The 19,677-nt window shown below is 34.5% G+C and overlaps 1 pseudogene; it reads right to left on the bottom strand.

Annotated features, from left to right (window-relative positions):
* Window positions 1-18,853: 18,853 nt before the first annotated feature.
* On the bottom strand, window positions 18,854-19,367 carry LOC138161262 (large ribosomal subunit protein eL27-like; annotated as a pseudogene).
* Window positions 19,368-19,677: the final 310 nt, after the last annotated feature.

The raw sequence follows: 19,677 nt of genomic DNA, 5'->3' as shown, positions 1-19,677 counted from the left end.
AGAATTAAAAACCCCAGGTGAGTTGAAGAAATCTGGAATGAGTTGCAGAATATTGTAAGTAAAAAAAATTACTTAAGGATTTCTCAATCCTAGAAAATTTAAAATATTGAGTGCAATAAAATAGTAGAAAATTATAAATACTTTTTTTCTAGCTTCTCATGCATATTGATTCTGTTTAATAATAAAATTCCTTAAACTAAATTTTTTAATCTTTTTTTTTGTTGTTGTTCATAGTAACAGAGAGGCTGCATAGTGTAGTGGACAGAGAGAGCTGGTCTCAGTCTAGAAGACCTGTATTCAAATGCTACTATTAACACATACTGACGCTGTGATTCTAAGCATGGCACTTAAATTTTCAGGACTCCTGGCACAAATCTTCACCAGGAGGTGCCTAAGCAGATAAATCCCAGCTCAGGTAAAAAAAGGCAACAATTAGAGCAATAATTATCAAAATAGTTTCTCTGTGTGAGTATTAAATATTTGCATTGTTGCTGAATGTTATTACTAAAGCTAATATTATGCCATTGACAGTGACGTGATAAATACAAGATTTCCAGTTGAATGAGACCTCAGAGATCTTTTATTCTAGTACTCATGCTTCTCTTAGAGCAATAGCCTATTTTTTCCCCTAAGAACTGGTTTGCCAGTTGAATGGCACAAAGTAATTTATCTAAAAAAATAGAAATTCTAAAATCATTCACCCCAATCAGTGTAACATACATACTTCAGGGGACTTGACAGTAATTGCTTTTATGTGGACTGAATCATTAAGATTAAGAACCTTTGGTCTTAGACTGAAATTAAGAAAGAAAGACAACATAATGGCATGGTTAGAAATGAGTAATAATTCAGAGGTTGACCAATGAAGCCTTGTGGCTATTGTAATTACTGATTCAAGAAATTTTCCAGAAATGATACTAGGGAAGCTGACATCAATTTTCTCAAGTATTAGGTAAGAAGGAGCCAGATTCCAATAGATTTTGGTAAGTGGGGGAGGTGAGAAATAGAGGAAACAGGTGGAATGCCTTCAAATACCCTTAGCTGTCAAATTGTTTAATGATTTATTTTAACTAGATACAAATATTATTAGGCATAACCAGATCGCTCTGCTCTGGAAACATGAATAGGAATGTCAAGTGATGAGAAATTTCCAAACTCAGGTTTCTTTTTCCCCTCCACTCGTTCAATCTTTGTAGGCAATTTTTAAAGCTATAATCACTGCAAATAGTCATCTTCTTAAGTTAATGGTCATATGTCTTTGGGCATGTAGGATGACTTAATAGACACACCAGCCTGTAACTCTTTTCAGTTCGAACAGAGTAGGATTGATCTGATCTATATATAAGACCACATTGCAAATTTATAATTAGTCCAATAAATATAAGGGTAGAAAACAATACTTACTGTTCACCAAGTTTTGCAATGCAATACAATTTTCTGATTTGAAAGTTTTGTTACAATCAGTTCCTATTGTAAATTTGGTATATGTGAAGACGTGATGGTGTCTGTCTTAGCTCAGAGCTTCAGTTAATTTAAAGTATAAACATTCTCTTTCTCAACTTGTACAACGTAGAAGGCTTATTAAAATATTGTTGGTTAAGTGACTGAATTTCTATATTATACCTAATGCATACTATCGGTAAATTCCTTGATTGTTCTTTATTCCCTGAGTTATTTTTTTTTGCATAATCTTTTCATGAAAAGGTTCATAAGCCATACATGGACAGTACTAGGTCATTTCCTTGACTATTTGGATAATACTTTCAATTTCCTTCTGAACATGATCAGAACTATTTGAGTTATGCAAGCTAGATATAAACAGATATCTCCCAGCAAGCCTGGGGCCTAGCTTTTTTCTTCATTGTTATCATTCTAAAGAGGCATACAGTTCTGTAAAATCTCCAGATCTGATATGCTAAACTTATTATGCCCTTATTTCCTTTCTAGCTCTACACAGACTCAAACTCATGAAAAGAAAGCAAGCACCAAAAAAATTTTTTTAGAAATATTAAATCTCCCCAATTCAGATGCCTCTGAAATGATATTTATTAAATACCTACTATGTGCCAGGTACTCTAATAAGCACTTTTTAATATTATCTCATTTTATTCTCATAAAAGTCCATAATGTAAAAGTGCTATTAGTATCCCCATTTTAAATTTGAGATAACTGAGGCAGACAGTAATTATGTGACATTCCCAAAGTCACATAACTGGAAAGTATCTGAAAATGGATTTTAACTAAGGACTTTGTGACTACAGGCCCAGCACTATATCCACTATATCATCTACCTGTTTTTAGTCTATATTGATACTCCTGTTTCCTTTCCTGTTGCCCATCACCTTATAGAGAAATGTCCTAGACAAACTATGACTCATATTTGTAAGCCCCTACTCCAACCATAGTCAGTAACAATTTATCTGACTGGCCCATATCATAAAGGCCATCACATCATATTTCATAAATCATTGCAATAGAAAACCCATGAAGATGATGAACTGCATTTATTCCCTCCTCCCTGCCTCTGCCCCAATCCACTTCAATGCAGACAGATGGTCAGGAAGTATTCTTTGGGTGCTTTGGTAAGAAGACAGATTGAAAGAACAAAATGTGCTTTTCAAACACTAGCCACCTTTATCAATGCCTCTCTACCCATGCTCAAACTTTCCTAAATTCTCCTCCAAACAACTTTAAAATGACACCTCAAATTAAATTCTAGAACAACAGAACCAAACCAAAAGTTGGGTTAAAAAGATTTTTTCAATGTGGTACAACATAGGAGGTCAGCAGGAAAGGTCTGTCTCACAATGGTGGTAGTCAGGCCTGTAGTAGAGTACAATACAGGCCATGCCCCTGCAAGTTAGCAGCTTGGATGAAGCTGTATCAGCAGCAACAGCAGTGGCTACTGCAGCTCTCAGCTTACAGAGCATAAGGTGTTTGAAAAACTGACAGAAGGGTATTATAAGGGACCCTTTGCTGCCTTGGGTACAGGACCCAGTTTCATTTCTCATGAAAAATTCCAGGATCCAATCACAGGCCAAGGAGGAACACTAGTGCACTAGCAAATGGAACCAGAAGGAAGCAGGGGCCCTGGTCACAGTTCCAGGAAGGAAAATAGTTCTTTCTTTCTCTCATGAGGGAGCAAGGGCCCTGATCACATTTCCAAGGCAGAAAAGCGTACTTGTCATTGCTGATAGACCATAGCACAGGCTAGGAAAGAAATGACCACACCTCTCTTTGAATTATATACCCTCAAAAGAACTGAAAATTTATAGGCCCTCAGAACTACCTCTGAAAACAACAATGAAAAATGAGCAAACCACAACAATGAAAAAGAACCTGAGCATAGAAAATTACTATGGTAATAGAGAAAAATCAAGACAAACTCAGACGAATACAAGGGCAAACCAACTACATATAAAACTTCAAAAAACAATGTGAACTCAACATAAGCCCCAAAAGACTTTCTGGAAGAACTCAAAAAGGATTTTAAAATTTAAATGAAAAAGGAAGAGTAAAAGAAGAGAAAATAAATGACAGTGATACAAGATAAATGTAAGACTTGAGAGAAGCATAAAAATGTTATCAGGAAAGGGGAATAATAAAGGACTTAATAAGGTTAAACTATTTACATTCCCACATAGGAAGATGCTTCTTGTAAATATTAAGACCTTTATAAGTATTAGGGAACTTATAAGAAATGCACATAGACAAAGGGCACAAGAGTAAGTTGAATATAAAAAGATGATTTAAGAAAATAAAATTAAGTTTTAAGATATATCTATGCACTAGGAGGATGGGTAGGGGAGAGATAGAATGGGGAAATTTGTGTGACATAAAAGAGGCATAAAAGGAAGAGATTTTACAATGGAAGTACCTGGAATTTCTTGAACTTTACTCTCATTGGTATTGAATCAAAGATGGAACAACATTTATACTCATTTGGGTATAGAAATCTATTTTACCCTATAGGGAAATAGGAGGAGAAGGAGATACTCATAAAATACAATTGTAAAGTGGAATAGATTAAAAACATGAATATGACAATAAATTTTTTACAAGAAAAATACTTGAAACAGAGAGTAAACATAAAGGGATAGAGCAGAATATATTTACAGCTTTAGCTGAAGTAAGAATAATCAGAGTAGAAGTTCAAAGTTTATCATGTATCATGGTATAGAAATGTCACAACTAGGTGAAGAAATAGCAAATGCATCCTTTTCAGATCATAATGCATTAAAAATTACATTCAATAAAGTCACATGGAAACACAGATTAAAATTGAAAAAAAACTAAATAATCTAATTCGAAAGAATAAATGGGTCAAAAACAAATCATTGAAATAATCAACAAATGCATTCAAGAAAATAATAACAGTGACACAACATACCAATATTTATATGATGCAGTGAAAACAGTAATTAGGGAAAAATTATATATCTAAATTGTATATCAACAAAATGTTATTGTTGTGATTATGAACCCTTCATTTTTAAGAGGACTAATGACATCACAAGTGAATCATGTCTGAATTGTATTTTAGTGGGGCAGTTGCACAAATCATTAGTCTCAATTTTTCTTGTTGAGTTATCAAATTCCAATGGAAAGAAAAAAGTCTGGATAATTGGCAATTGTCCAGGATGTAGTGAATGACCTAGGTATCTTTAATGTTTCATTAACATCCAAAGGCTTTGAAATGCTTGCTTCAGTTCTCTTCGTGGTCATTGGAACAAGTTGTCATCATCTACCCATTCCACCAGGGAAAGTCTTCACAGGATTGGGTTAAAAATCACCCTAACTCATTAATGGGTTTCAGAAATGACAGTTAAACTCAGACTGGATTAGCCTGTCTGCCAAGATAGTTTATAAGGGCCTGGATGCTATGCATGATAAAGCATCTTTCAACCACAGGTGAGAGCTAAGTAGGAATAGTAGAATAACATCCCTGAAATAACATACAAAATGGATTATATTATTTATAAATCATATATAAATGTGTACATAAATAAAGTAATAAATAGATCAATAAAAGAGATAAAGAGGATCAATCAATTAGGCATGAAACTAAAAAAATGCACTATATAAAGAGCCAATTAAAAATCCTCAGAAAAAGATCAAATGTAAAATTGTAAAAACCAAAGGAGAAATTAATAATGTTGAATAAGAAAATCATTGAACTACTAAATAAAATTATGTGCTAGTTTTATGAGAAAAAAAATGTAAGCCAGTGGTTAAGTGATTTAAAAAAAAAACAAATTATCAGTATAAAAAATTAAAAAAGTGGATTCATAGCAGATAAAGATGGCATTAAAACAAGTATTAAAAGTGTTTTTGACCAATAGTATGCAAATAAATCTAACACTCTAAATGGAATGAAAGAATATTTACAAAAGTGTAAGTTGCCAAGATTTAAAAAAAGAGGAAATGTATTGATAAATATAAGCCTATCTTAGAAAAAAAAAATTGGGGGTTGGGGGATCCAAGATGGCAGAGTAGAAGCAAGAAATTCCATGAGCTCCTGCTACAACCAACTCTAATATGTATAAAATATGAATCTAAACACATTTTAGAACTACAGAACCCACAAGATGACAGAAAGAAATAAATCTCCCTCTGAAGCCAGTCTGGCAGGCTTACAGGAAGGGTCTATTGCACTGAGCTGGGAGCTGAGCACAATACCACATGAGCCATTCTAAGTTCAGGGCAGCTCTGGCCAGTGGCCCTGACTGGCCAGAGCAGACTTCAGCAGAGTGAATCACCAGTAGCTGTGGTGGTTTTTGACTTCTCAACTCATAAATACCAAAGAGAAAGTTAAAGATCAGTGGGGAACTCTCTTGGAATTGGGTGATGGACAACCATGGTCTGGCTCCTGGCCCCAGGGCCAGAGGTGGCAGAGGTACATCAGCTGCAGCTGCTGCCACGTGGCTGCCTCTGAAGCCTCCAGCCTGCAGATCATAGAAGAACCAAGCAACCATTGATAGGGTAATCGCTCTTGACCTGCTTTGGATTTGGTCTTGGGTGGTGGTCCTGGGGTGAGAAAGACCAGTGTGACAGTGATTGTGGTGGCTGTAGAGAGGGTGACCTCCTCACACTTCTGAAAACATTTGTGAAAACCCCAGAAATTTGGGACAAAGATTTCCACTCTGGAAGACGGGATTAATTGTGGAAAAGAGATCAAAAGTCAAATAATTGGATAGCCAGATAAGCAAGCAGAAGAAGCACAATCAGAAAATGGATCTTTTTAGGGGATTAAAACATGGAACCAGGAGAAGACAGCAAGGCAAACACTTGCATCAAAACCTTCCAAAAAATATGAACTTGTTACACGTCATGGAAAAGCTCAAGGAGGATTCTGAAAATCAAGTAAGAAAAGTGCAGGAAAAATTGGGAAGAGAAATGAGAATGATTCAAGCAACTCATAAAAAGTGAGTCAACAGCCGACTAAAGAAGACACAAAATATACTGAAGAAAATAACAGTTTAAAAAATAGACTAACTCACATGGCAAAAGAGGCCCAAAAAGTCAATGTGGAGAAGAATCCTTTAAAAAGATAAATTTGTGGGATGGAAAAGGAATTTCCAAAACTCATTGAAGTGGATAATTCCTTCAAAATTAGATTGGAGCAAATGGAAGATAATGACTTTATGAGAAATCAAGGTACTATTAAACAGATGCAGATAAATGAAAAAAAAAGGCAATGTGAAATATCTCATTGGAAAAACCACTGGCCTGGAAAATAGATCCAGGAGAGATAATTTAAAAATTATTGGAATGCCTGAAAGTCATGATCAAAAAAAAGTTTAGAAATAATTCTTCAAGAAATTCTCTAGGAAAATTGCCCTGTTATTCTAGACCTAGATGGCAAAAAAGAAATTGAAAAAAAGACACTGATCATCTCTTCAAAAAATACCAAAAAGATAACTCCTAAGAATGTTATAGCCAAATTCCAGAGTTCCCAAGTCAAGGAGAAAATATTACAATTAGCCAGGGAGATACAATTTGAGTATTGTGGAAACACAATCAGGATAACACAAAATCTAGCAGCTCCTACATTAATAGATCAAGGGGCTTAGAATATGATATTCTGGAGGCTAAAGGAGCTAGGATTAAAACCAAGAATCACATACACAGCAAAACAGAGTATAACGCTTCAGTAGAAAATATGGGCATTTAATGAAATAGAGGACTTTCAAGTGTTCTTGATAAAAAAAAAACAGAGCTGAACAGATAATTTGACTTTCAATTACAAGAAGCAAGGGAAGCATGAAAAGGCAAACAGGAAAAAGAAAACATAAGGAACTTATTAAATTTGAATTATTTACACTCCTACATGGAAAAATGATAATTGTAACTTGTTGAGGGCCAGGAAGTAATGGTATATGGGCTAGTGCCTGCTTGCTTGATGTATGACCTTAAAAGGTAATGAATAGAGCTGTAGAAGATGATTGGCTATGTGTACCTATAAATTGCTCTGATACGGAAGTCAGGTCTCTTTGTCGCGATGTAGCTGAGCCTGAATAAACAACTCCTGCAAACCTCGGGTGCTCTGTCTGGTAATTCCTCCTAGGAGGCCGGTGGTAATTCCTCCTAGGAGGCCGGTGACGACCGAAGACTTACTATGGGTAAGTGAGAGGACGGGATATCAATAGCCCCCCACAGTAACTCATGAGACTTTTCTCTGTATGGGGATAGTTGAAGGGAATATATGTGTGTATGTATATATACACATATGTATTTATATAGAAGGACCTACATATATGAGTGTGTGTATATATGTGCACATGTATACATAGAGGGCACAGTTTCATAGGAAGGGTTGATATTTAAAAATAATAAATTTATATATAATTTATAAATAAAACGTTATTATATATTATATATAATATATAATTTATAAATTAAAATTATAATAATAAAATGACAGAGCAATACGATGGGAGAAGATAGAATATGGTACATTATTTCATATTTAAGAGGCAAGAGAGAACTTTTACAATGGAAGGGAAGAACAGGAAGGTGAAAGGGAATGGGCCAATTGTACTCTCATTGAATTTGGTTAAGGATAAAGTAAAACAACTTGTAAGAAACTTTAATGCATCTTTTCATACTTGGACAAATTTAACAGAAAGGCAAATTTTTAAAAAGTTAAGGACCTTAACAAAATATTAGAAAAAAAATACACATGATAGACATTTAGCTATCATATTGTTGGTATGCTAAAGAGTATACCCATTTCCTGCTCTAGGATATAGATAATTGATAAACAAATAAAGATAGGCAAAAATATTAAATGAATTCCTTGTAGCCCACAAGATGTAATAAAATATAAAATTCTATAATGGAAGTAGGAATAAATTATTTTTTATTGAAATACAGAGTAAATTATACAATCATAAGTAATTACATCAATTAATAATTCATAGAAGTCATAAAACTGCTAAAATGATAACAATGAGACAGTATGCCAAAATTAGTGGAATGCAGATAAGATAATTTTAGGGGAATAATTCTACTTCTATATATTTACTTACATAGAAATAATATGCTTTCAAAAGAATCCATTCATTAAATATGCAAAAAAGTGCTAGAAAATAAAAAAATCCAAATATGGATAAAAATATAATATTAAAAATAAAGCTAATATATTTTAAAATTAAAAAATAACTAATTTAAAAGATAACTATAATTCAATGAGATTTAAAAAAACTAACATAATAAATAAGTAATTAATCAATTCCATATTTTTAAAGTGAGATGAGTGAAGACAAATTTCCAAAACAAAAATTGAAATAATGCAGTATGGTTAAGTATGAAAAACACTTGCTCAGGACTCAGAATATTTGGGTTTAATTCAACTTATGAAACTTTCTAAAAATCATAGAATAAAAAAAAAGTTTCGGTAACTTTTTTTTGTTTGTTTTTTGTAGGGCAATTGGGGTTAAGTGAATTGCCCAAAGTCACATGGCTAATAAGTGTGTCCGGTGTCTGAGGCCAGATTTGAACTTAGATGCTCCTGACTTCACAGCTGGTGCTTTATTCGATGCACCACCTAGCCAACCCTTTAAGTAAAATTTTTAAAAATATCTATGGAAAACATTATTTTTAATGAATAGGCACTAGAAATATGTTGTTATAAAACATGTATTATGGAAATAAAGGAAGGCAAATTATTAGAGGGAAAGCAATTTATGATTTGTATATTCTAATATCATAACATGATAGTTCCTTAATTAAAGATTTCACACTACAGCAATCAAAGTACAAAGGGAATGCTTTCTAGAAAGAGGAAACAATAATGAAATTAACTTTGTGGAGAAAATCTTCAAGAATTTAAAGGGAAATTATGAAAAGAGGAGAATGGAAGGGGGTGTAGTATTATGAAAATTAAGATCATATTATAAAACACTAAGATAAATAAGTAGAGCAAATTAAGTAAGCAAAATTCAGAAATAATTGGACAATATTAAATAATTAATTTATTTTGTATTATATAATTATTTATAATTTATACATATGTAAAATATATAAATAATATATAATGAATAAAATGAATAATTAAAATAAATAAATAATATAACAATAGATGGACTGCATTTGAAAAGAATTGGAAAAATGGGGGGGGGGAAGTTTGACAGAAAATAAGTTTACACCAGCATCTTTACTACTTTCTCAGTACACTTTAAACTCCTTAGAGATCTAGAGGTGGAAAGGAAACCGGAGGCTATTTGGTGTAATTTCTTTATTTTACAAATGAAGAAACTGAGCCACAGGATTAAAACTTAGGTTTCATAATTCTAAGTCTGTCACTTTTTGCACTATACTATACATTGTAGTGATTAAAAAAAACCAACCTTGGAATAAAGGCATGTATCATGTTAAAAAAAAAAACACTACAAATACAATTAAAAGATAATGGAAAGTAGGGGTACAAATATAATACAGATACAAAGAATTGCTTTTGATCCTAGAAGATAAAAAAAATGAGGATATAGAATGGAAACATAAAACTTTTGCACAGCAAAAAATCAGTGTAACCAAGATATTAAGGGAAACTTGATTGCAGCAAAAAAAATTTGCACTAAAAATTTCTAGGGAATGAATGAAGGAACATTAAACATTTATTAAACACCTTATATGTGCAAAGCACTGTGATAAACACTGCAGATAAAGAAAAATAATATTAAGAGAGTTCCTTTTTTCAGAGTTCCCATTCTAACAGTGACAGATAATACACATAGGAAGTTTTGAGCTGCAAAGCTGATGAAAAAGTTCCATAGACATTAGGATATAACAATAATAACAGCTAACATTTATATAACATTTACTGTATCCTAGGGACCCAATTTGAGTTAGCTCTAGCACACCTCTGAATGCAACTCCTGTCCAAATTCTAGGATAATATAATACAGGCCACTTATAAACTTCCCACACAGTGGGAAGACAGGAAAACTAATACACTCTGAGAGCTGCAGATTGGTCCAACATTCCTCCGAAAACTTTTCAAACTATGCTAGCAAAATTATTTCACTGTTTGTAACATTTAACCCAGAAATATCCCCAACGTTATCAAAGTAAAATATATCTTTCTGTCTATCTAAATACGTACATGCATATATAAAAATAATTATTGGAACATTTTTGTAGTAGGAAAGAACTGGAAACAAAATCGTTACTAAATCATTTCAGTCATGTCTGACTTTTTATGACCACATTTGGGATTTTCTTGCCAAGTGTACTGGAAGATTTTGACATTTCCTTCTACAGCTCATTTTACAGAGGAGAAAATTGAGTCAAACAGGTTTAAGTGACTTGTCTAATGTCACGCAGATAAATGTTTGAGGCCAGGTTTGAACTGCAACCCAGCTGCCTCAGAAACAAAGTAGTTTTATTCAATTGAAGAATCATGGGGAACATTATGAATATCATAGAATATTAATGCAATAATATAAAGTAATAGGAAACTACAAATATGAAAAATTTCAAAAATCTGGAAGTGTGCATATACTGATGCCAAACTAGTTAAACGGAAATTAGAGAAAATTAGACAAAATTGCTAAAATAATTAAAACGAAATTAACACTAAACATTACTAAAATTTACATTAATTCAACACCTATCTTAGCTATAAATAACTCATGAGGACATTAATATATGGAATGAAACAAATATATGGTAATTATTTTGCTTTGTTTTCTTTTTTATTATATAATTTATTTGTTTTCAATTTTCAACATTCACTTCCACAAGATTTTGAATTTTAAATCCCCTCACCATCTTTCATCTCTCCCCACTCCAGGACAGTATGCACCCTGACCACCCCTTTCCTCAATCTGCCCTCCCTTCTATCAACACCCTCCACCACTTCTCCCATCCTTCTCCCCTCTATTTTTCTTTTTTTTTATAGTTTAGGATACACATTTTAATTTAATTTTTTTTTAAGCAATTGGGGTTAAGTAACTTGCTCCAGGTTACACGGCCAGTTATTTCTGGGTGTGGTGCTGAGTATCTGAGCCCGGGATTTGATCTCCAGGTCGTCACAACACTGGAACCGGTGCTCTTACTCACTGAGCCACCTGGCCGCCCCTTCCCCTCTATTTTTCTGTAGGGCAAGATAGATTTTATACTTCATTGACTGTACATCTTATGTTCCAGTTGCATGCAAAAATACTTTTTAACATTCCTTTTAGAAGCTTTGAGTCCCACATTCTCTCCCTTCCTCCCTCTCCACTCACCCTCATTGAGAAAGCAAGGAATTTGATATTGATCATACATGCATAGCTAGGTAAAACACTTCCATAATAGTCATGTCGCAAAAGACTAAGCACTTTTACATCTATCCTGTACTGTGCACCATTTATACCATTCTCTTCCTTGACCTGTTCTCTTGCATAAGAGTTTGCTTCTGATTACCTCTTCCCCCAATCTGCTGTCCCTTCTATTATCCCCCCCCCTCTTATCCCCTTCCCTTTACTTTCTTGCAGGAAAGATAGATTTCCAATACCCAATTGAATGTGTATTTTTCCCTCCTTAAGTCAAATTTGATGAGAGTAAGGTTCACTTATTCCTTCTCACCTCCCCAATCTATCCCTCCATTGTAAAAGCTCTTTCTTGCCTCTTTGATGTGAGATGATTTACTACATTTGACCTCGCCCTTTTCTCTTTCTCCCAGTACATTTCTCCCAACACTTAATTTTATTTTTTTTAGGTATCCTCCCTACATATACAGCTCCCCTGTGCCCTCTCTCTATGTCTATGTCTATGTCTATGTCTATGTCTATGTCTATGTCTATCTCCATCTCCATCTCCATCTCCATCTCCATCTCTATCCACAACCATATCCATATCCATATCCATGTCCATGTCCATGTCCATGTCCATATCTATCTATCTATCTATCTATCTATCTATCTATCTATCTATCTATCTATCTATCTAACTATCTATCTATCTCTATATATCTATATCTACATACACCTATATCTGTATCATCTATATACACATATCTATACATCTACACATTCATGTACATATATGAATATAATACTTACCCATACATAAATATATCCACACATACCCATATACACATACACAGTCATGCATACACACATATGCATGCACAAACATACATACACATATAGATACATGTATACACACATATGTATGTACATGTGTGTATATGTGCATATACCCATATGGATATCATTTGTCTACATACATATACACCTATGTATGTTTGTGTGCACTAACCCACATATCCCCTGTAACTACCCTAATACTGAAAAATGTCTCATGATTTACAAATATCATGTTTTCATGCAGAAATGTAAATAGTTCAACTTGAGTGAGTCCCTTATGGCTTCTCTTTCCTGTTTACTTTTTCATATTTCTCTTGATTCTTGTATTTGCAATCAAATTTATTCCACTCTGGTCCCTTCAAGAAGAATGCTTGAAAGTTCTATATTTCATTGAAATTCAATTTTCCCCTGAAGTATTATACTCAGGTTTCCTGGGTAGCTGATTCATGATTTTACTCCCACCTCATTAGAAATCTGGGATATCATATCCCAAGCCCTCTATTCCCTTAGTGTAGAAGCTGCTAAATCCTGTGTTATACTGATTATGTTTGCACAATACATGAATTGTTTCTTTCTGGATGCATGTAATATTTTCTCCTTGACTCAGGAACTCTGGAATTTGGCTAAAATATGCCTAGTACTTTTCCTCTTGGAATCTCTTTCAGGAACTGATTGGTGGATTCTTTCAATTTCTATTTTACCCTCTAGCTCCAGAATATCAGTGTAGCTTTCCTTGATAATTTCTTGAAAGATGATGTATAGGCTCCTTTTTTGATCATGGCTTTCAGTTAGACAAATATGTTGTTAAATTATCTCTCCTGGACCTATTTTCCAGGTCAGTTGTTTTTTTCCAATGAGATATTTTACATTGTATTTTCTTTTATTCTTTTGAATTTTTTAAATAATATCTTGATTTCTCATAAGGTCATTATCTTCCATTTTCCCTATTGTAATTTTTGAGGAATTATTTTCTTCAGTGAGCTTTTGGACCTCCTTTTCCATTTGACCAATTCAACATTTTAAGCCATTTTTCTCCTTTTTCTCCTCTTTTGCCATTTTGGTTAGTCTATTTTTAAAGGTGTTATTTTGTCCAGCATTTTTTCTGCATCTCTTTAGAAAGCTGGTGACTTATTTTTCATCATTTTCTCATATCATTCTCATTTCTCTTCCCAACTTTTCCTCTACTTCTCTTACTTGATTTTCTTTTCTTTTTTTTGTTCAGCATGGAAGGAAAGGAAATTAGGGGTAAGTGACTTGCCCAAGGTCACACAGTGAGTGTGACAAGTATTTGATGCCAGCTATGAACTCAGGCCCTCCTGACTCCAGGGCCAGTGTACCACCTAGCTGCACCTATGCAATTTTCAAAATCCCTTTTGAGCTCTTTCATGGCCTGAGATAATTTAATATTTTTTCTTGGAGACATTGGATGTAGGAGTCTTGACCTTGCTGTCTTCCTCTAGTTTTATGCTTTGATCTTCATTGTCACCAAGGACCTAAGAAAATAACTTTTATTCAAGAAAGTAATATTCTATAGTCTTATTGTGTTTTCCTGTTTGATCATTTTCTCAGCCACTTAATTGACTTTTGAGCTCTTTGTTAAGTGAAGAGTGTACAGCCCTAATTTCAGGAATTTTATGTAGTTATTTTCAGAGATATCTGTAGAGATATGTAAATTCTCAGTCACCCCAAAGTGTCATCATCAAAAGAGAGGATTTTACTCCTTTCCTGGGCTGCAGTCTGGTCAGTGAGCAAACCCCAGCATTCTTTTCTGCCCTGGAACTCTGAGGAGACTTCCCTCTCCACAGTCACCACAATCTCCACCATGCCAGTACTTCTTCTCACCCCAGGACTTCCAACTCAGGACTGCAGTCCAGATCACATGTTAGATTCTCCCACCATCTCTAGACCATGATCTCCAGAAGCAGTTGTTGCTTCTGCCCTAATGCTGGACCCAGACCAAGTTCTTCTCTCAACCAAGTGAGAGAAATTTCCTACTGACCTTTGGAGCTGTCTTTTGTGTTTGTGGGTTGAAAAGTCTGGAAACCACTGCAGCTGCCAGTAATTCACTGCATTCAGGTCTGCCCCAGGCCTGTCTGTGCTGGTGTGGCCCACCCTAAGCTGTTCTCCATTCTGAGACCATTCCTATAGACCCTTCTTTCTGGCTTTCCAGAATGTATTGGACTGGAAATGTGTTCACCTTGACATTTTGTGGCTTGTGCTGTTCTAGAATTTATTTAGAGTCATATTTTACATGTATTAGTAGTGGTTTGGGAGGAGAGCTCAAGCAGGTCCATGCTTCTATTATGCCATCTTAGTTCCACACCCCTGGCTTTGTTTTCTTTTATTCTACTTCCTTAGTACATGTGGTGATTTTGTTTTGAGTTATTGGGCTAGAGAGAAATGACAATGATATTTTTTAAAGAGTCATTATTGTAAAGTTTTGTTTTAATAGAACTCAGGATCAGCAAATTCAGATATATGTAAGAGAATCTGAAGTACGTGATGAGAGCTATAAAGACTAAGAAAGATTTATGGTCACTACATATAACACTTATACATCACGGTATGCATCCATGCCTTTCATTAGAAATATATGAACACGCTTGTTTCCTGGGCAAAAATATTTGACATAGGTGGCGAGATTGTCTTAGTGACATCTGAGACTTATCAGCCTGACATAAAGAAGTCAATATTTAAAAAAAAGTGTCTTCTAGACATAATTTTCTATATTGTCATTCAAATTCCTAAGCAATATCCAATGCTAGTGAATCATGTGGGAATGAATGGTAGCACAAAATAAATCTGAAAATCCAGTTTTAGGAATAATGAAGTCATGAATAAAAACTTAAAGTATTGGGGGTCGGTATAGAAGAGATTTATGTTTATCTGTGTGTGTGTGTGTTTAAATCACTGCTGGTAATTGGAGCAAAGGTCTTTAGTAGAGAAAAAGAAGATACAAAATGGAAATATGCTGTTTGGATTTTGGTTGGGATTTCTTTTCTATGGATCTATGCTTGTATCAGTCATAAACAACTAAAATTACAGAAAGTTAGCAGCTAATTCAAATACATGTCAGAAAATGGGATTTGAATGTCCGGATAAGGCTTCAGATATAATAATAAGCAATTAGTCACAGTTTAGGTGTATGTTCATTGGGCTTTGAAAAGAAAAAAAAAATATGTAAACACACAAACATATATACATAACTATCTCTCTCTCTATCTATATCAACTTATGTCTGGAGACTTGCAGAAGTGCTAAAGATGACATTGAACTGAAAATGTAATTGTAGGGGAATGCTGCCTATATATGTCTGCTACATTACATACAATAGAGAGAGAGAGGTAAATTATTTGAAAAAGAACATCAGTGGAGATATCTAGTAATTCACAAAGTATACCTTTCAAGAAGAGAAGAGATATAGCCACATATTTTTAATATAAATCTGCAGAGAATGGGCAACAAATAAAATATCCTAGATATGAGATGTAGCATTGAAATTTGATCAGATGATCCTTGTCACTGGAACATGGAAAGGAAAAAAAATTACATGGTGTTATGGAAAGAAAACTGGAGGTGAAACTAAAGGAGGAGAGTTTAACTTCCTCTTATGTAACTAAATGCATTCTGGGATTGCATTTTCTCTTCTGGACAATGAGGAGGTCAAACTAGGTGGTGTTTCTAGTATTTTACATCTATTATCTATATTATCAATACAATATTCAAAAGGAACATGATTTGAAAAATGATGCTCAAATATTAATATATATCAAAAAGATATACTCCTGTGAAGAAATCCAGGAACTAAAAGAAAGAAATGACATTAATACAAAGCATTTGGATGTAAATCAATGGTGACAGAAATAGAAAGATTATTGTGATGAGAGCATACTACAAATTTCCTGCCTAGAATGACAAAATGGATCATGTTTTCCAGAAGTAGACTCCAAAGTTGACATAAAGGCAAGGCATTCTAATGAAGAAGGGAATTAACTAACCAGACATTCACTAACTTTATCTGTCTGCTTTTTACTTACCTTGATGATCAACCCTGACCCTTCAAAATCTGACCTAAATCTGATCTGTCAAAAAAGGAGTTGGTTTTGACATTGACAAGAAGGGACCTGCATTATTCATGTCAGTGATAACCTAGGCAGAAAAGGTAGGTACCATGCAGATTAGATTTTGGGAAGTGAATTTTAGCATTTAGAGGAAGAACAGAGAGGCTCCAATGATCAAAAATTCAATAAAGGATATCGTCTCAAGATTGAATTGTTAGCAATAGACATTATTTTTAAAAAAAAAGTAAAGAAGCAACTATTTAGATAAATAGTAGCTTGATGAAAAATTCAAAAATATTTCAACAAAACACTAAGATATTGAAAGACAGGTAGAAACTGTGGAAACAAGGAGAGGTGAATAAGGATAAATACAAAAGGATGAAGTAACAATGTAAATTCATCAAAAGTGTTTGAAAGTTTAAAACAAACTGAAGCATGTGGTGAATTTAAAGGATATCAAAAATTATTTTTTTAAGTATGTAATTATTAAGTGTTGCTGTGTTGTCCATGGCCTATATTCTCCTCAACTTCCTTCCCAATCAGTCAGTCAATAAGTATTGATTAAGGAACATTGACTAAGAATTTCCTGCATTCTAGGCACTGTACTAAGTTCTGAGGTTACAAAGAAAGACAAAACATAAGTCCCTGCTCTTTAGGAGCTTGTGGTTTAATGGTGAAGAGGAAAAGACTCACATACTACATCATCTTTTCCTGCTAGTGGCAGCTCACAACTTGCCTTTCTCTGCTAGTCCCTCATGGTTCCTCCTTCCTTCCATGTTCCTCTCTCTCTTCCTCCTGAGACTGGGGGAAGGCAAAATACTTATCAGATACATGTCCTCCACATACAATACATAATCACAACACAGGTGCCACCTAGGAAGAAAGGAAAACCTAAGTCCTAAATTTGCTATACTCTAAGTGCTATAAGAGTAATTGGGTTGTTAGTAAAATGTGATTTCTAAACCACCAAATAAGAATGAAAGAATAACATTTTATATATTCTGTAAGATTAAAAAAAATTCTCAAAGTCACTTTGCCCATACACTTGTTCATAAGTAGAAATACAAACAGGGAAATTTAAATTGCTACTTTTTATTAAGATAAAGGATTCATTCTTAAGCTTGGGGCCATAGATCTAAGGGTCTATGGGCAGATTTCAAAGGGTCCAGGAAATTGGATGGGAAGACAATTATGCCTTTATTTCAATAAAACAAATTTCCTTTGAAATCTTATGTACTTTATTTTATGCATTAAAAACCATTATTCACCAGACTGATAAAGGAAACTGATGAACTAAGTAACTAACTAAATAAATAAATAAATAAAGTTAAGAACCCCTCTCATGGAGACAATAGACTAAATAAATAATACTTTTGAAACTAAGACTTCTAGTGACATATGGGGTAGGGATGGTCATCTTCTTGGTGAGCCTGAGTTAGTGGAATCTTAGAGAACAGTCTTGCTGTTGAACAATAGGAGATAGAAATATTTCTGCATAAGTAGTTATCCCCTATAATAGAAAGAAGTCCTTCAACAGAGGCCTTTAAACAGGAGCAAGAATTTGGCATATCTTCCCAACTATGGTGATACCCAGGAAGGAAATGAACAGGTATTTATAAAGTGATTACTATGTGACAGGCACTGGGGTGTATGAGGTGTTCACAAAGGACTAGCATCTTTGGGATGAGGGTTTCCCAAGCTGTTTTAAGGGCTGCTCATATATTTTTGGTGACTACCTGGCTCTCAACTCTCACCTCAAGCTGTAAGAAGTTATAGCATGTAAAGTGACCACACCCAGGTAAATTACCTCAGCAGAACACCTAAACTAAGTTGAAAGTAACCAAATGGCATCAAAGTTGTCAAAGAATTAGGGGAAGGAGGGGAGCATATATATTGGGCATGCATCCCAAGCATGTAAAGACTTACTCCGGCAGAATTGGTAGATGAGAATAATATGTTCTAACAGCCATGAGGCAGTGGAAGCAGGTGCTGTGAAATTCTCAACATTTGGTCAGACATTGAAAAAAACAAAATCATCCACTACATCCTAAGCCATTGAAGGCTATCTTTACTTTTGTCTTTTCACTGGGCTTTAATGACTCAGGAAGAGAGAGTGAAGACTAATGATTCTGTCTCAATTCCAATTCCCACACAAGACAAGACATCCCCCTGTGATATATCATGGCTCAGCTAAAGTAAAATAAGCAGGGGTAGCAATTCTTTTTTTTTTCATTTTTAGTAAACATTTTATTTACTGACCAAGACAGCAGTTCTAAAACTGTAGCTTCTGGAAGAACCACTTGTTTTTGCCGGTCTTGTACCTTTCCTCAAACTTGACCTTGGCCTCCCTCCTTGCCTTATGTTTTAGTGCAGGGTCACGGAACACATCCTTGTTGACAACTGTTTTGTCAAATGGGATATCCACAGAGTATCTGGTGGGCTTGAGGTGGTTGTAGTTATAAACTTTCACAAATGACTTGATTTTCGATCTCTTGGCAATCTTCTTTTTGCCCATTGCTGCAGTCACTTTTCAAGGGTAGCGATCAATACCTGCCACCAAGGCATGGCTGTAGGGCCTGTCAGAGGTCCCATTATCAATGTTCTTCACAATGACGGCTTTGCGCCCAGAGTACCGCCCAGCCAGGACCAGCACCACCTTCCCAGATTCATGAACTTGCCCATTTCATGGCCTGGAGCACAGAACTCACCAACACGAAGAGAGTCGCTCCTATGGCGAAAAGGAAGACGGCACGCTTCTGCTCAGGGGTAGCAATTTTTATCTGAGACAAAGCAAAGGTAAAAATAAATCTAATTAAAAGGTATAAGGAAGGAAACTATATCCTGCTAAAAGGTATTATTTAAAATGAAGCAATATCATTAGTAAGCATCTATGCACCAAGCAGTATAGGGTCGAATTCCTAAAGAAGTTAAGGATGTTGGAGGAAGAAATAGATAGCAAAACTATACTAGTGGGGTACTTCAATGTCTTTATAAATCTACCTCAAAATAATCAAGAAAGAAGTTAAGGAGGTAAATAGAAT

This window comes from Petaurus breviceps, unplaced genomic scaffold (assembly GCF_028583685.1).
Source record: "Petaurus breviceps papuanus isolate PSGF00001 unplaced genomic scaffold, PetGlider_PUasm1.0 184, whole genome shotgun sequence".
Classification (NCBI taxonomy): domain Eukaryota; kingdom Metazoa; phylum Chordata; class Mammalia; order Diprotodontia; family Petauridae; genus Petaurus; species Petaurus breviceps.
The sequence above is the reverse complement of the archived record's forward strand: the minus strand, read 5'-3'. Positions and strand labels throughout refer to the sequence as shown.